The sequence below is a fragment of the Oenanthe melanoleuca genome, chromosome 8 (assembly GCF_029582105.1).
Source record: "Oenanthe melanoleuca isolate GR-GAL-2019-014 chromosome 8, OMel1.0, whole genome shotgun sequence".
In the NCBI taxonomy this organism is placed as follows: Eukaryota; Metazoa; Chordata; class Aves; order Passeriformes; family Muscicapidae; genus Oenanthe; species Oenanthe melanoleuca.
The window spans coordinates 4109161-4124864 of NC_079342.1; the positions used below are offsets into that span (position 1 = coordinate 4109161).

Here is a 15704-nt window from a genome sequence, read left to right on the forward strand (position 1 = left end):
TTTTTTTTTCCTTCACTTCCTTTGAGCTTAGGCCAAAAGCCAAAGTCATAAATGGAAACAGTTATTCTGGGCTCAATATCACCTTTTGTGCAATGACAAAAATAATGTGTTGTTGAACTGTTTGGCACAGCTGCCCCAGCATGTGACAAGAAGCTAATTGCTTCTGAAGCCAAATCCACTCGAGAAAACAAGAATCCAACTTATAGCAACTCATATTTTGCCAGTTTTTCTGCTCCAAATGCACATTCTCTTCCGTTTTCCCTCTCTCTCGTGACATCCTTTCCTTCTTTTTTTGAGCACTCGTGCACAGTTTGCAGCTGAACTTGCAGACAGTCTCTGCTGCCCCTCTCTCAGCCTTGCTCAGCCCTGATAACCAAATCCATCCTGCAGAGCTGAGCTCTTTTTCCACCATCACACACTACATTAATTCACTCAACACATTTGTTTGCAGCTGTCTTCCATCACCAGCCCCACACCCAGCTGGCTCCTCAGAGCAGAGGGAGAACTTCATTTTCCACTAATGAAGGTATAAAGCAGGTAATTTTTTTTTTTATTTTTTTTTTTTTGTCCTTTGGTGCTCCCCTCCCAGAAAATTTTTGCTTTGTTTTGCTGGGAAAACAAAAAGTGCAGTAAAATGCCTGAGCTGCTGGTCCTGAGGTGGGTGAGCAAGTCTGAGCCTCTTCAGGGAAGGAGCAGATTTCAGATTTTTAAGCAAGTTTAGCCAAATCAAACACATAACACAAGCTGGTCATTCCTGCAGATGTTTGGTTCTTCTGGGGAAGGCACAGCTATGGATTTATTAGGAATTATTATGTGGCTTCTTCTATTGCTTCCCCCAACCATTCCCTTGTTTGCTTTTACATCCAAATGCTAAAGAAAAACAACATCATCAATGACCACAGAACAAACCCAAACAAAACCCCCCAAAAAAATGAACAATCAACAAAGTCTTGGACTCAGAGGTTTGCAAAAGGATTTACTTTAAGACATTTCTCCAAATCTGAGGCTCCAAACACAGCGTGGGGTTTTCTGTCCCATGAAATTTGCTTTGCACCTGATATTTGGGAGGCATTTTCCTTTTTTCTCCCTCACTCTTCATCTCTTAGTTCTAATGTCAAACACAGGCAGTAGCTTTGAAGCTTTTTCCAACTGAAAATGCCAAAAGAGTCCTGGTTTTCCAGCCAGCCTGCCAACTCCAGCAATCATTAATTTTATGTGCTAATTTTAAAGTTGATTAGTTTTGTGTCTATGACTTCAAAGGCAAATCCAGTGTAAAACTTGAAATCTACTTAAAGAGGTAGAAATTTTGTAAAAAATGTTTTTCTTGCGAAAAATTCCATTATTTTTATTTCAAGGAGCACAAGTTTCCTTCCTTCATGTATGTTACTGAAGATCCCCATACCAAATATTTGGTTTATTTCAAAGAAGTCTTAAAAAAAATTGGAAGGGTTAAATAAATGAGACTGAAAGTGTTTTCATTTGTTCCACTGGTGGCACTGTGGATGTTGTTAGTGAAGTGTGCGTGTAACATATGTGCAGAGCAATTATGTTTTGCAGTTACAAAACACTATTCATTAGATTAAATAAAATGACAGGGATTTTGGTCTGGTTCTGCCCTCAGATATTACACAGTCACTTGACTGGAGTACAATTTTGACTGTTTTCCCAGCTCATCAGCACATTAAAACCAGCTGTGGCTCTCAATAAATTGTTTCAGCAGAACCCACTGAAAATATCCGTATTTTCCTTCCTCCCATCCCAACAAATGAAACTCAGGGGTCATTATGGTAATTTTAATTATGATTTGGTAGGGATGGCCTTCACTGAAATCTGTAGTTCCATAAACAACATGTTTCTTCTGTCATATTAGATTTCTTTATTTCAATTGTAAAGACACAAAACCATGTGCTTCCTATTTTAGCTCCTGGACCCCCTGCTAAATTTACACACATGAAGGAGTGGTAGCACAGGGAGAGCAGCAGCCAGGAGAGTCCAGGGCCTTATTCCTGCTTGTGAAAAGATGTTTATTCATTCTGCAATCAACAAAAAGAGAAAGGGAAAGGGAAAGGGAAAGGGAAAGGGAAAGGGAAAGGGAAAGGGAAAGGGAAAGGGAAAGGGAAAGGGAAAGGGAAAGGGAAAGGGAAAGGGAAAGGAAAGGAAAGGAAAGGAAAGGAAAGGAAAGGAAAGGAAAGGAAAGGAAAGGAAAGGAAAGGAAAGGAAAGGGATGAAAAAACAACAACAAAAACAACCAAAAAAACAGAGGGGGTGGGTTAAAAAAAAAGAAAACCAGCTGGGAACAAAGTGGGGAGGATGCAAAGGCAGAGCCCCAGAGTGACAGGGGTTTGTGAATGTGTAAAACTGCCTGAGCCTCGAGCCCTACACGGCTCCAGAGTGAAACCAGCTGCCAGCCAGGGACACGTCACAAAAAAGTTCCCCAGCACTGCAAACAATTACCCTGGGCTCTTATTTGTTCCATTTTATCAGAGGCTCTAGGCTGGAGGAGACAAAAGAGAGGAAAGGGGAAATTTGAAGAGAAATGAGAACAAAATGGTTAAGAAGGGCTCTGCTTGGGTTTGGTTTGGTCTCAATGGGGTTGTCCAAGCAGAGGTTCCCATATCCCACTCCCACATCTCTCTGCTAGGGAAAATTCAAACCCCTCCTGAATCTGCAGTAGCATTTAGGCTGTATTTTAGCAGAGCCCTTAAGCAAGTGCCTGATTTTAAGCACCTGATTTATTCTATTTACTGCAAGCTGAGTGTGCCAGTGGGTGACGCAAAATGTGGATAAACACTGATCTGACTTTACTCAATAACTCAAACAATCCAGTGCCCATCTTATAAAGGAGTCATTGTACCAGTCTGTTGTTTCTGCCACGTGTTTCAGCATCCTGGACACAACCAAGCAGTTAAAGTGCTGCTGGGAGAGGCCTTTCCCATTAGGGGAACACTGGAAAAACATATTGACAAACAATTGTCTTGAACAAAGCCCAAGCATCCCCTTTGACAATGTGCATTGCATTTGTAAGACAAATTTTGGCTGGGAAAAGGACATTTTGGCTGGAAAAGGGACATTTTGGCCAGAAATTAGGTATATATGTGGAAGAAAAGTTCCTCTGGAACTAGAGCTGGGTTTGCACTGAGGAGCTCACACCATTGGCTCACCCTCGTCCTGATCCCATAGAATTCCACACAAATAATTCTCCCACCACAGACTGGGAGTCATGTAATGAGGGAGACATTTGTGTCTGTCCCACCATGAAGTGCCATTTGTGATAATGAATTTCATGTTTGTCGCAGGAAGAGTTTATGGGAGCAACTTTTGAGTTTGGGAAATATCTCAAAATGTCAGATTTCTTGGGGAGCAAACAAGCTCATGAAAATCAAAACCAGGAATGAACCAAAGCAGTGAAAATTCCAGTTGAAATTGTTAGACTGGTCCCCTGCCTTTTGTTGACAGTTGGATTTTGGAAAAGAACAATTAGTGTAATAGGTTCTGGGAGCAACTGAGCCAGAAACTGGGAAAAAATGGAAACCAAGAGAAACAGCTGAAATATCTTCTCATTCTCATTTAGACTGTGGTTGGAGCAGCTGAATGGCTGTTTTTTCTGGTCCACTTGTGTAATACTGAAAACTGGGGAGGGGAGGAATTGTCCCAAGTCGACCTTAGGGAACAAAGGGGGGAAACCGTGGGACAAAGAGAAATAGAGACAGAAAAAAAGAAAGATTTTCTTTGGAGAGCTGAGAAGCACGCAGCTTTTTCTGCTGAGATGAATCAATGGCTTTGCTCAGCCCAAAATTAGATTATATATTTTCTTTACAGACTGTTTTTAGAGAGGAGGCAGGAAAGATACTCTTGGTTGTATTAGGAAAATTGAAGGATATTCCAGGAAAAAAAAAAAAAAAACCCAAACAAAAAGTCTGGATTGAAAAGCAGGTTTTTTTCAGAGGATTTTTTAAAGAGATGTTTCAAATAAAAAAGAAGAGAAAGCTTTCTGATTCAAACTTGTTGAAATTCAGCTGGTTTTTAGGTTGGTTTTTTTTTTTTTTTCTTTTACAATTCTGTTTTCACAGGTTAAAAATGAAGGTGTTTGATATAAATTTGCTAAACAACCAGATTAACCATAAATTAACCTTTTAGGAAGGGAAGAAAGCAGAAAGCACCATATTATGCTTGGGTAAGGTCTGAGCCCCAGCACACCATGGCAGAGCCTCTCTGCCCAGATCTTTCCTGGAGCCAGGATCAGCCCCAAGCTGAGACTCACTTCCACTCCCACCATCCAATGTGGGATCCAAGGTCTGTGCCAGCAGGAGCACAATGCCACCAGCCCAAGGCAGGAGAAATTAACCATCCATGGGGAGCTGCAGGTGGTGAAAAGTGCAGGATTTGCAGGGGATGGGACCTGGGTGAGATCAGGCACTGGATCCCTCCAAAGAGCCAGGAGAGGAAAGGCAGACACAAACCCATTCCAGCAAGCCAGGTGCTGGTGCCACAGAGCCAAGGAATGACAACATCCACCTCTGAAAGCAAGATTTGTTACCTGCTGAGTTGATGGATGCCTGCACTCCTATTTTGGGCACCCAGGCACATTTAAACTATAAAACCCTTCTACACCATCCTGGCTTCAAAGGTACTGCTCAAAAGTGGTTTGGGATTGGGCTTTATCCTTCTAGTATTTGTTCCCTGTAGGACAGGCTTGTCCTGTTGAGGGGTCAGGTATCCAAGAGAAATCAGAGTTTAGTCTAGAATAATTGTAATCAACGTCCTTGAGCATAGAATCTGGTCAAGAAGGACTCAGAGTCTGAGTCCTTGATGCTCTCATCACTTTAAAAACTGAACTTGCTCAAACAAGTTCCAAAGTTCCACTGGTACAAAACTGGACAAGCAGAAGGAGTAATTCACAGCACTGATTTGAGCAGTGCTGGAAAAACCTTACAGGAGAAGCCAGAGTCCTCCCCTCTGCAGAAAACCCAGCTGGCTTCAAGGGCACTAAAAATATCTTCTGTGGCACGAGGAGAGGAATCCAGATCTAATCCTCTGCTCCTGACTAAAAGGCATGACATTATAACATGTTTTCAAACAGTGGTTCCCATGAGCTGCTAAAACTGTCCTGGACAGCAGCCCTAGTGAGGGTCCACAGGTGACACCAGGGACACGGAGTGGGGCCACCCCTCCCTGCAGCTGTCCCTGATCCCAGCCTCAGGACACCTGTAACTTCATTCCCTCAAAGAGGGACTTTTCACAGTGGAGAAGAGCCAAAGCAGGACCTTCCCAGCAGCAACAAATGGAGAATTCAGCCCCTCTCTGGTTCTCACGGTGGGGTCAGGCACAGCTGTGCTCAGCCCGGGTCCTGGGCCAAGGGCTTTAAAGCTGTTGGCCTTCCTGCATCTTTGAAAAGGTTGTCAAAGCGTGCTGTGAAACAGCTGAAAAGATTTATTAAATTCAGCAGAAAGCTCCAGAATTTCAAACAGGGCTATCTCATGTGTATTAAATGGTCCTCTCACTGATTTTCCCTGCACTCAACCCCAGCTGACGGCACCAAGGTCTAACATGAGGAAATGCATTTATTGCCTGCACTGAAATCTCTCATCCATTGCTGGTTCAGTTGTACATTTATTTCTCCTTCTATCTCCAGGACACAAGCCCCAGCCAGCCTGATTGTCCTGCTGAGGTCACCACTTAACCATTGTGACATCACCACCTGGTGAAGCCCCAACGGAGGCAAAGTCACTCAGGAATGATTTTGTTCTTTCACGAGGAGGAAGGAGAGGCACAGAGCTGAGAAACCACAGGTGCCTTCCAAAACTAAGCAGTAATAATGGAGCAGGCAGGGAAGGGGTCCATGGGTTGAGGAGTGAGGGCTGAGGGTTGCTCCCACTCCCTGCTCCAACACCCTGCCAGGAGCAGCTGGTGCCCAGCCTGGGAACTTCCCCGTCTGAGCAGCTTCTCACCTCTTCTCCCCAGCTGTGCAGAAGGCCAGATATGGACTCCCAGATGGTGCAGAACTGGATGTGCCAAACCAGGAAATGCCCCAGATGCTTGGCTGCACACTACCCATTGTATCTGCCCCACCTCAGCGTGGTGGGATCCTTCCTTTGGCAGGGAGCCGTGCAGAGGGCCTGTGAGCCACCAGCCTTCTCCAGCCACGTGCACAGGAGACACATCCTTGCTCTGACTCTTAGAAGAACAAAAACCAACGAGGTCAAACACTGAAGGTGCAGAATCCACACGCAGAGCTCCTCCGGCCCCTACAGGAATCGAAGGCAAATTCCTACAACAGCAAAACGAACGAATCTAAGTTGCACGGATAGCTTGAGAGCCAGGGTTATAAAACAAATTCAAGCATTAAATATTCTTACCAAAGGCAATCTGGGCTCACTGTGTTCTGTTTTTGTTATGTTTTCCCCCTGTTTTATGCTGCTTTAACCTTCGGTTGTTGCTGTTGGAATCCTCTTTGCGCTGTTCCACTTGTCATTCTTCTTATTTTTATTAGAGACGCTTTGGCAGAAGACTTATCAAAATGCTGAGCTTGTCAACAAACGTCATTAGCAACGAGTCAAGGCAGACAGTGTAAGCAGGGAAAGGGCATGGGAAAATATGCAATATAAAATAATTTTATATCTCGAAGAAATGCGGCAGAATAATAATGGCAAAAGCCTCGCTGTAAATTATTTGTGCTGTTATAGGAGTAAATTCCCACTGTTAAGTGATTTCCAGCCAGAATTCAAGGGATCAGATGATCTTCTGGAAGAAAATGGTGTAGCTTCCTCGAAATGAGGGGTCTGGCCACTCTTTGTGCAATGTAATCAGGTTGAGACATTCTACACCCCACACTGGATAACTTCAAAATCTCAAATAACAGATTAAGGACTAGGTCTCCTCCTTTGGAAACCAAAATCAGTCCACTGGCAAAAGTGCAGCTGTACCAACCTATGCCAGAATCATGCTTTCTTCTGGGCTAGTGTTACACCCTGCTACGTCCAAGACACCCACACATCCAGCACCGTGCTGGGGTTCAATCTCAACACGCCAAGCTGTTCATTCCACAGCTAAAAATCTGCCCTGCTCTCAATCCCCTGCTTTGAAGTCCCCTCAAAGACATTTGCTTACTTAAGCACATGCAAGAGAAGGTGAAGTCTGACCCCACCATCCAGGGTGGTGTCCACTTTCATGAGGGTATGAGAAGGAAAAATAAATCACTGCAAAACGAGCGTAAGCGAAGCCGCACGTTGTGCTTACCCAAATTCGGCTGGGGCTGTGCTGCAGGTTGCACCAGGCTCTACAAGAAGGGCTGGAATTCGGTAGGCTTAGGTTAATCAAAATAAATCATGGGGTCAATGGTAAGGTGAAAGCTGAAAGGCATCCCACCCACCCAGCACAGCACATCAGCAGCAAGCAGGAAAGGGCACTCCTGGTATCCCAAAGCACAGGGAAGCACATGAGGGTCAGTCCTGATTAGTGCTGATTGCAGCTCTTTGGAGGGCAGCTTCTCAAAAGTGGAGAGGTCAGGCTGCTCCTGGCCCAGGCTGATGGGCAGGGGGGTTTCTTTAACCTCAGGGTTTCCTGGGACACCAAGGTGGATGGAAGGATGATCCCAAAGGTGGCTGAGCATGGGTGGGACACAGGGGAAGCCCCAAATGGCCACAAGGCTGACCCAGCACTGGCCCTGCAGGCAGGAGGAGGGGAGCACGTGGTGGCTCATAACACATCCTAAACACTGCTGGGAGGAAGGGGAAGCTTGGAAGAAAAAGCTGATCCAAATTTAAAACGTTTTAAATTGATCACGCCACTAATCTCTTCAATATGCCACCAAGTGTGATGGGCTCTGGCACTCCTCCTAAACCACACACAGGAACTCAAACATCTCAGATTTGGGGCTGAGGACTGTGCCCTCCACAGGGCAGGGAACATCCATGTGCACTGGAGCACATGTATGGAACAAGGACACAAAATGATTTTGCAAGCCTGACTCAGTCTTTCTGGAAGCTAATGGGATTTCATCAGGCTGAACTGGCCTCTTTTGCCTGGGGGAGTAGTTTTATGGCCAAAATAATACGTGCCATATGGGAAAACCCCTTAGAAATTAATAGGAGTGCAACCAGTAGAATTGGAGAGAAATTAAATAATCTATGGAAATGACTGTGTAATCTTCAAAATTTGATAGAGAATGATCCCCCCTTGCAAAGACTTTTTAAGACATTCTATAGAGTTGCAATGATGTAATTCAGTTTTAAATCCCATTCAAAAAGCCTAAGAATGGTTATTGTTTTCTTATTAAATTCTGCAAGACTTTTCCATAAGGAAAGAGCTGGCCTTCTCATAACATCTCCACCATGCCAATATGAAGGAATATAAAACCACTGGGTTTAATTATATCAGGCACATAAATGTCTTCCAAACCATTACATGTATCTGCAGACATGAAAACACTCATCCATACAAATTAGGTGCCATTGGAATCAACAGAGTTGAACCCACTCTGTTGGGACCTGCTACTGAAACAACTCTGGGTGACTGACACAACTTTTAAAGGCCACAGGAGGGCATGGGCTGGAAAGCTCTCATGAAATGCTTCTGGAGGTGGAAAAATACCAATGCATTGAGATGGAAACTCTTTGGAGGAACATGATGGTTTGCTCCCACTTTTTTTTTTAGCAAAGAAGAATTTTTGGTCATGCTCAGAAAGGGAGTATGTGCTCACCCCAGCCCAGTGCATCCTGCAGCTGGGATGTGAAAGGCACATCCTTTAGAGCTGGGAATGGAGCCTAGAGAGCTGGCAGCCCGAGCACTTCCCTCTCCAGGGGACTGTAAGGTATTTGTTCTCCTCCTTTCTCTCTCCCACTCATTCATTTCCAGTGAGACCCATTGATTCATTGATGGAGAGGGAAAAGCAGCCCCACGATCACAGAGTGCCCTTGTGAGATGGAAAAACTGGGCTTCACCCTGCTCTGTTCCAAAAAAAAAAATGAAGGGGAGAGGTGAGAGTGGCTGCCTGAAGCCTGCCCACAGTTCAGGAGGGGCTGGGGGATCGTGCCTGGGATTCTTCCAGCACTATGCCAAACGGGGATCACAGCCGGCAGAAAGTTGCTAAATGCTGTGAAACAAAAAAAAAAAAAATTATATTAAAGTAATAAATGAAAGCAAAAGTGCTCCCTGTCACGGGTCTGGGAGCAGGGGAAATTTCAGTGTGCGGTAGGCCGGTGCAAAATGCATCTTGGCATCGTTTTCTGCACTGGAGGAAAAAAGGACATAAATAGATGCAAAAAAGTCTTATGGCTGGCTGGTGGAGTGTGCATGTACTTGTCATTAGGGAGTTCCAATCCCTGATTTAGTGAAGTACTTCAGTGGATGTTTAATTTTCAGCATGCTAGTGATGAAATGGGTCATAGAGCACTAATGAAGATGACGGGTGTTGATCTAAAAATTACAAAAAAATAAACAAGAAAGAAAGATATGTATTTCTTTTTAATATTTCTTGGGAACGCTATTGTTTGAAAACAAAAAGCCCTTAAACATGTTTTACACAAACTTTCAAATGTAGATTTCCTACTGAACTCAACTCCTCTTCCCAAAGGAACCCAGAGAAAAATCCAGCAAATCAGAGAATTTTCCTGGTAAATACATGGGTTTGCCATTTCTTTAAACACAAATATATGTCTGTGGATGTTCTGACTGGAGCCAGGGTCATACCAACATAGGGTAGCAATAACCACACCAAACACAGGGAAAAGCTCCACACAAGCCTTTCACATCTGCCCCTGACACGTGGTGAATTTGCCTCAATTGGGCTTTTATTATTCAGTTCAAATGATGGTCCCTGAGGTGGACCAAATTTCAAATAAGTGCTGGCTCTGCTTCAAGGGAGCATGAGCCACTTTATAGCTTCAGGTGCAAAGACTCCATGATTTTCTTTTTTCACATAAATTTGACAAAGTCAGAATGTGACAATTTTAGTCACACTGCAGGAATCTTCCCAAATCCCTGCCTGCTCCAAGGCCACCTGTCAGGGAATCTCTCCCTGAGCCTTTAGGTTGCTGTGATTTACATTCTATTATTTTATTGGACATCAGCAAAGAACACAGTTAAAGAATGAAGAATAGATCATCAAGGCAAAACTTTTCCTTTAGTAATCATGTTCAGCTGTCTTTTCAACAAAAGCAGTACAGGGTGAGGCAGCAATTTTGCTTTATCAGCCTAAATCTTAATTAAAAAATGTATAATAAATGCTTCTTGTTTGGGAACAGAGGGGGGAGAAGAAAGCCAGAAGTTGTTTTTCTTTATCTAATAGCCATCAGGAGTGAAAAACCCCAGTTCAAACTCTGGATTTCATCACTTGTGTGTAAAACCAACCTGCCATCAACGAGTCTGGCACGTTGGGTGCTGCCAGAGAAAATCCCTGCAGGAAATAAATGCTCAGTCTCTCTGGTGACCCTCTCATGGGACAGGAGATATTGTTATGGGTAAGGCACTGTGAAACCCTGGAAATCAAGCTGCTCTGTGTTTTAGGAGGATGCTGAAGATTTTTTTCTCCCAGATTTAGTCTGGGCCATGCTCAGGGCTGAGCAGGCACCTCAGTGCTCTGCAAGTCCATCAAGTCCCAAGGCAGGGAGTGGGAGCAGCCAAAGGCTCTTGTCAGCCTGGGGAGTCTGGTGTAAGTGCAAACGGATTTTGGCTTCTCCCTGCCATGAACAACCTCCCAGCTGCTGGGATCCATCCTGCTGGCAGAGCCTGCCACAGGTGGCACCATCTGTGCCACCCAGTCCAACCCAAACAGCTCATTCCCAGCTGCAGGGAAGGGCTGGGAATGTGACAGTGCCTCCCAGGCGGGGCAGGGGCGGCTCACACACTGGCTCCCTTGTGGAGGAGGAACGGTCAGTAATTAGCACCTGTAGGCAACTCCCAGCCCTGGCAATAAGCACAAATATGTCTCCTGGCATGGCCTTCTAGGAAAACAGCAGCTGAAAAAGGCCCCTGTGCCAGAGACATTCCATGTGGTGTGTGCCAGCTGCTCACCGAGGGGACGGGAGCTGCAGACCCAGAGACCTGCTGGAAGGATAACCTTTTCCCCCTCTGACAGCATGTATGGACTTCAGAGAAACTCTCAGCCTCACATTCTTGTTTGTGACTGAAGGAAAAGCGTGACTCCAGTCAGATTTGTGTTATTATTTTATGCACTGTGGGTTTAGTTTGTGCTGTTACTCCAATAAAGGGGATGAATGGAGAATGGAGTGTCATGCACAGATTTCTACTTCCCTTCACCCCTCCTGCCAAAAAAGATGACAAGACATTGAAAGAAACCACTCACAAATGGTATAGAATCTTCCCTGATGCCCAGAAAGAGTTTGTGAGATTTAGGAAAGACCTTGCCCATGAGAAGTTGAGAGTCCAGGCATGAAGGACAAGCCACCCCTTTGGTGGTGGCAAGTGGGGAAAACCCATCCAGGGGGACACCAGCAGGACACTTCAGGCAAAGGGACAAGATGCCCGTGACCTTCTGCCACCATCACTCCAAAAAATGGAGTTCTGGGCATGGGAAGATCCCAGTCCCAGTCAGAGGGGCTGGTGCTGCCACCAGCACAGCTGCAGGCACACGAAGCCCAAAGACAATAAACAAAAGGACTTTGCTCTCAGAGCTGGGGCTGGGCACGGGGTTATGTGATTTTTGGAAGCCTTGCAAGAAGCTGTGTGTGACAGATGGAATTAAAAATCCCTTCACATGTCTCGGCCGCCCTGGTGCTCCAAGGCAGCTCTTGCTAAGCTCTTTGCTAGGTGGATACCTGCTGTGCAGGAGATCTAATCAGAGCTGAGCATCTCCAAAGGAAACAGCGCTGAACACTTCCATTGTTTAAACTTTTTTGCTCTGGGCTCACAAAATCCTGGTGCTTGCTCTCTCGAGGATGAAAAGGGAATATAAAGCAGGCTGGACTCAGCTGTGGCTTAGCAGGCAGTGTGAGCTGCTCATCAGTGATGGGCTTGCACATAAACCACTTGGCACAGCTTCCAGGACAAGTCCATTCCTGGAAGGAAAAGCAGCTCATAGGTAAGAAACACACTTTGTTTGTACCAATAACACTCAGGCCAAGTGTCTGCCTGTCAGATAAGCCACAAAGTGCTGACTATTGGAAAGCTTTTTGCTCCTGAGCAGTCACACCTGAACCCTTGCTCTGCTCAAATTCATCTCCTTGATCAAAACACGGTCTGGGGCTCAGCAGCTGAGATGTCCCATGGCACAGTGTCCATTAGTCACAGTTTAGCTGAAATTCCTGCTTGCTTCCCTGCTGTGCCAATTTGGACCCCAGCTCTACCTGCAACTGGCCTGGGAAAGTGACTGACTTCTGCTATGTGTTCTCCCAAATAAAAAGAGCATTTGTATTCTCTCACAGGGTGTGACTTTTGGTTTAGATTCAGGGGGAAAAGCAAACTTTTCCTAACAGGGGCAAAGAGCGTGTCACCTCCATAACATGCTACATAAACAGAATTTTCCTGCTGGCAAGCAAGACCCACCTGAAACACAGAGGAGCAGCACTGAGAAAACACATTTAAGAGGTGATAGAGCTACTGGGGGCTGCCCAGTAGGCAATGCCTGTACTCCAGTGGCTCCCTCACCTGCTCTAACCACCAGAAAATCCATGTGGACAGACACAAGCTGTGATCATGCATCTGCTCCAATTCCTGGACATTCAGATGATGTTACCCAGTGCTGCTCCTTTGATATAATACAGGCAAAACAAGACAGTAGTATCAGATTCATTCTTCCAACTGTGATTTATTTTTTTTTCTCTCATTGTCTTTACACCCAGGATGGAGTTAGTTCAATTTATGTTATGTTCAACAGCTTTATCAAGCATCGAGCTGGTGATTAAAATATCCTGCAGAATAAATATGTTGCAAAAGAAAGTAAAGGAAAACTCATGTTGTCCTGCATCAGGGAAAACAACAATAGGAGTGACTGTTTCAGCATGCTGAGTTTATTTAAGCTATTTGGTAATTTGGAATCAGATAAATTTGTCTGAGTATGGAACTAGCCTGAGGACTTGAGATGGCAAAATTCATAACTAAAGAATGGTGATCTTAGTGGTTTGAAAAAACCTCTCTCTCACTTCTTGTGATTAATGTTGTGCCATTGCTACAGTCCAGATAATAACCACATCAAAAGGAATCCTTTGTTCATGTACAGATAGCCATGACCCATGAAGGTTCTGAGGAAATATCTCCAGGTCACAGTCAGTTTTCTCCCTCACTTCCAGCACAAGCATCTTCCCCCTGCCAAGGAAGGAATGATTTCCCAGGAAAGGGGTGACTAGCCCAGTGACCTTCATGGCTCTGCAGCTGTTTCATGCCACAGCCCATGGCTTATCCAAAATGATGCAAAGGCACAAAAAAATCAACCAGCACTGCTGTTTGCAGAGAACTCGATGCTAATTCATTATTCCACCTGGGCTAAAGACTTAAATTTCATTATGTGCTTTATAAACTTCAGAGTTTTAGAAATAACATATAATATTACTGGCTCAGAATGAATTTCCATCTAAAGGAAAAGTTCTGAAAGGGATATATTAAATCCAAGGAAATTCAGCTTCAAAAGCTCCATGCACTTCTGAACATAATATCCCAGAGTCATGCTCCAAAGTTAAAATTTGATAAAAACTGGAAATTACTTGGCACCTCAGCATATTTGGAGATACTGAGTAATAAAATGGATAAGACCTGTGCCAAGAATAAGATGAATTTTCCCCATTTGTTTAAATATTTAAACTTTACAGAATGAGAAAGGGCTGCTCAATATTTTAAATGTGGCAGGTTGTTAGTGGCATTAGTTTATACGTTTTTATCTCTCCATATTTTTTCTGAGTTCAGTGTAGTTGACAGAGATCTCATCTCCTGCTAAAATTAAGATTTAGGTGTACAATCAGAAACATTAAGACAATTTTAACTATTTTCATGAATCTGTCAACCATCAGGAGTCTTCTCCATGATGAAGTTCAGAAGATAAGCTATTTTTAAGATATTATTATACTTCTGTATCCACAACTCAACATGCAATTGCTTCTTTCACCAGTAAAACCAACTCCTTTATGCCATTTCACTGCTCAGAACATAATTTCTCTAAGATTTATATTTTGGCTTCTTCTCTTTTTTTTTGCACTGCTGTGTTGGGTTTGTCATGTCCAGTCCTCTCTAGGGTGATAAATACCCAACATGGTTACTGAAAACAGAACAAAATAAATACAAGCAGGGAGAAAAATATATTTGCTTGGGGTTGTTTTTCAGGGGGGTTTTGCAACTCGAAGAATGAACACAATGTTGATTTTTTATGAAGCCTGCAAACAGAGTCATCTGAAATAAAAGTTCTGCCTGAAACAAAATGGAGTTTCTTTGGAAATGCCTGCTGAAGATGAAATGCTAAGGAGATGTCATTAGATGTGTTGGACAAATCTTTTCCTAAGGCCACTTCAGCTAATAAAGGCAATCTTGGATTTTAATTGCCACCCTGGGGAAAGGAAAAAAATATTTGTCTCATCAGCATGTAACAAGAGTAATTAGTGATTTAGAAATAGGTGTGGCAGGGGAACAAAACTGTGAGCTGACAGAAGGATTTGTGCATCAGGAATATAGAATAGCAGGAAATCTGGAGATTTACCAGTGATGCTGAAACAGAGAATGCAAAAAAAATGTTGTGCTCCTAGTCTGCCAGTTAACCCAGAGGTGTTTTATGTGTACTCACAGCAGGGCAGCCCTCTAATCCAATTTTCAGAAGCAGGTGGGATTGGCTTGAAGGGAACAACATGATTCCCTGGTCAGAGGAGCAGGCTGGGGATGTGACCAGTCTGGGCAGAACTGAGGAATCTCTCCCTCCCTGGATCTTGGACACAGTTGAGTTATTTAGTTCTGTGGTAGCTCAGTTTGGTTTTCCCTGTAAAGAAAGTGAACTGTATTTAGGTGTCACCTCTGTAGCACCTCATTGGTTTATAGAACACCTCTGAAGGACAGATGTGAAGAATGGCTGCTAATAAAGAGTTTAAAATTCTAGAAGACAAAAAGAAGACAGTGCTGAGAGCCCTGATTAAGCTGCCAGCAGACTCAGATGACATTGCCCATCACTCAGATTCCAGTCTTTGATTTTTGACAGCACTACTCAATCAACTCATCCAATGCAAACTGTTTTGTCTCAAGAAAATCCCTAAAACTAGTTTCACACAAATACCAAGTTGCTGTGGGCCAGCATCTCCTATTTTAACTCTTACTCCTCTTCTTTGCTATTTGCAGTGACACTGAAGAGCCACTGACATAAAAACCCACCTCAAATTTACTCCAGAAATGGAAACAGATGCATTTTATTAGGAGTTTGTACTGCTCTGCAGAGATGAGAAAATATTTACAGATAGCTCAGCTGATCTTTTAAAGTGGCATGATTTGATTGCCATTGAATAATTATTATGAAAACATTTGCAAGGTTTTTGTTACCTACCTTCCCTTCTCTTCAGGACATGTCTTTCTGGAAAAGATTTTAAAAAAAAAAAAAAAATGGGTGGCGGGGGGAGGGTGTAATGTAATACATGGCTATAACATAGATTGTTAATTTTTAGTGTAGCTGAATCACAGCATGCTTTGATTGAGAGGAGCCAACAAAAACATGCAAAATATGTGCCTCTTTGAACAGGATACACCACATCCTGCATTTGGTAGCCAAAGGTTCCAGTTTGCAT

The 15704-nt window shown here is 43.8% G+C and overlaps 1 long non-coding RNA gene across 1 annotated transcript; it reads left to right on the forward strand.

The window, feature by feature from the left end:
• Positions 1-289: 289 nt before the first annotated feature.
• On the forward strand, positions 290-6363 carry LOC130256181 (uncharacterized). Its single transcript, XR_008841068.1, has 3 exons — positions 290-537; positions 5633-5789; positions 5962-6363. It is a non-coding gene; the product is annotated as an uncharacterized LOC130256181 (long non-coding RNA).
• The last annotated feature ends 9341 nt before the right edge of the window (positions 6364-15704 follow it).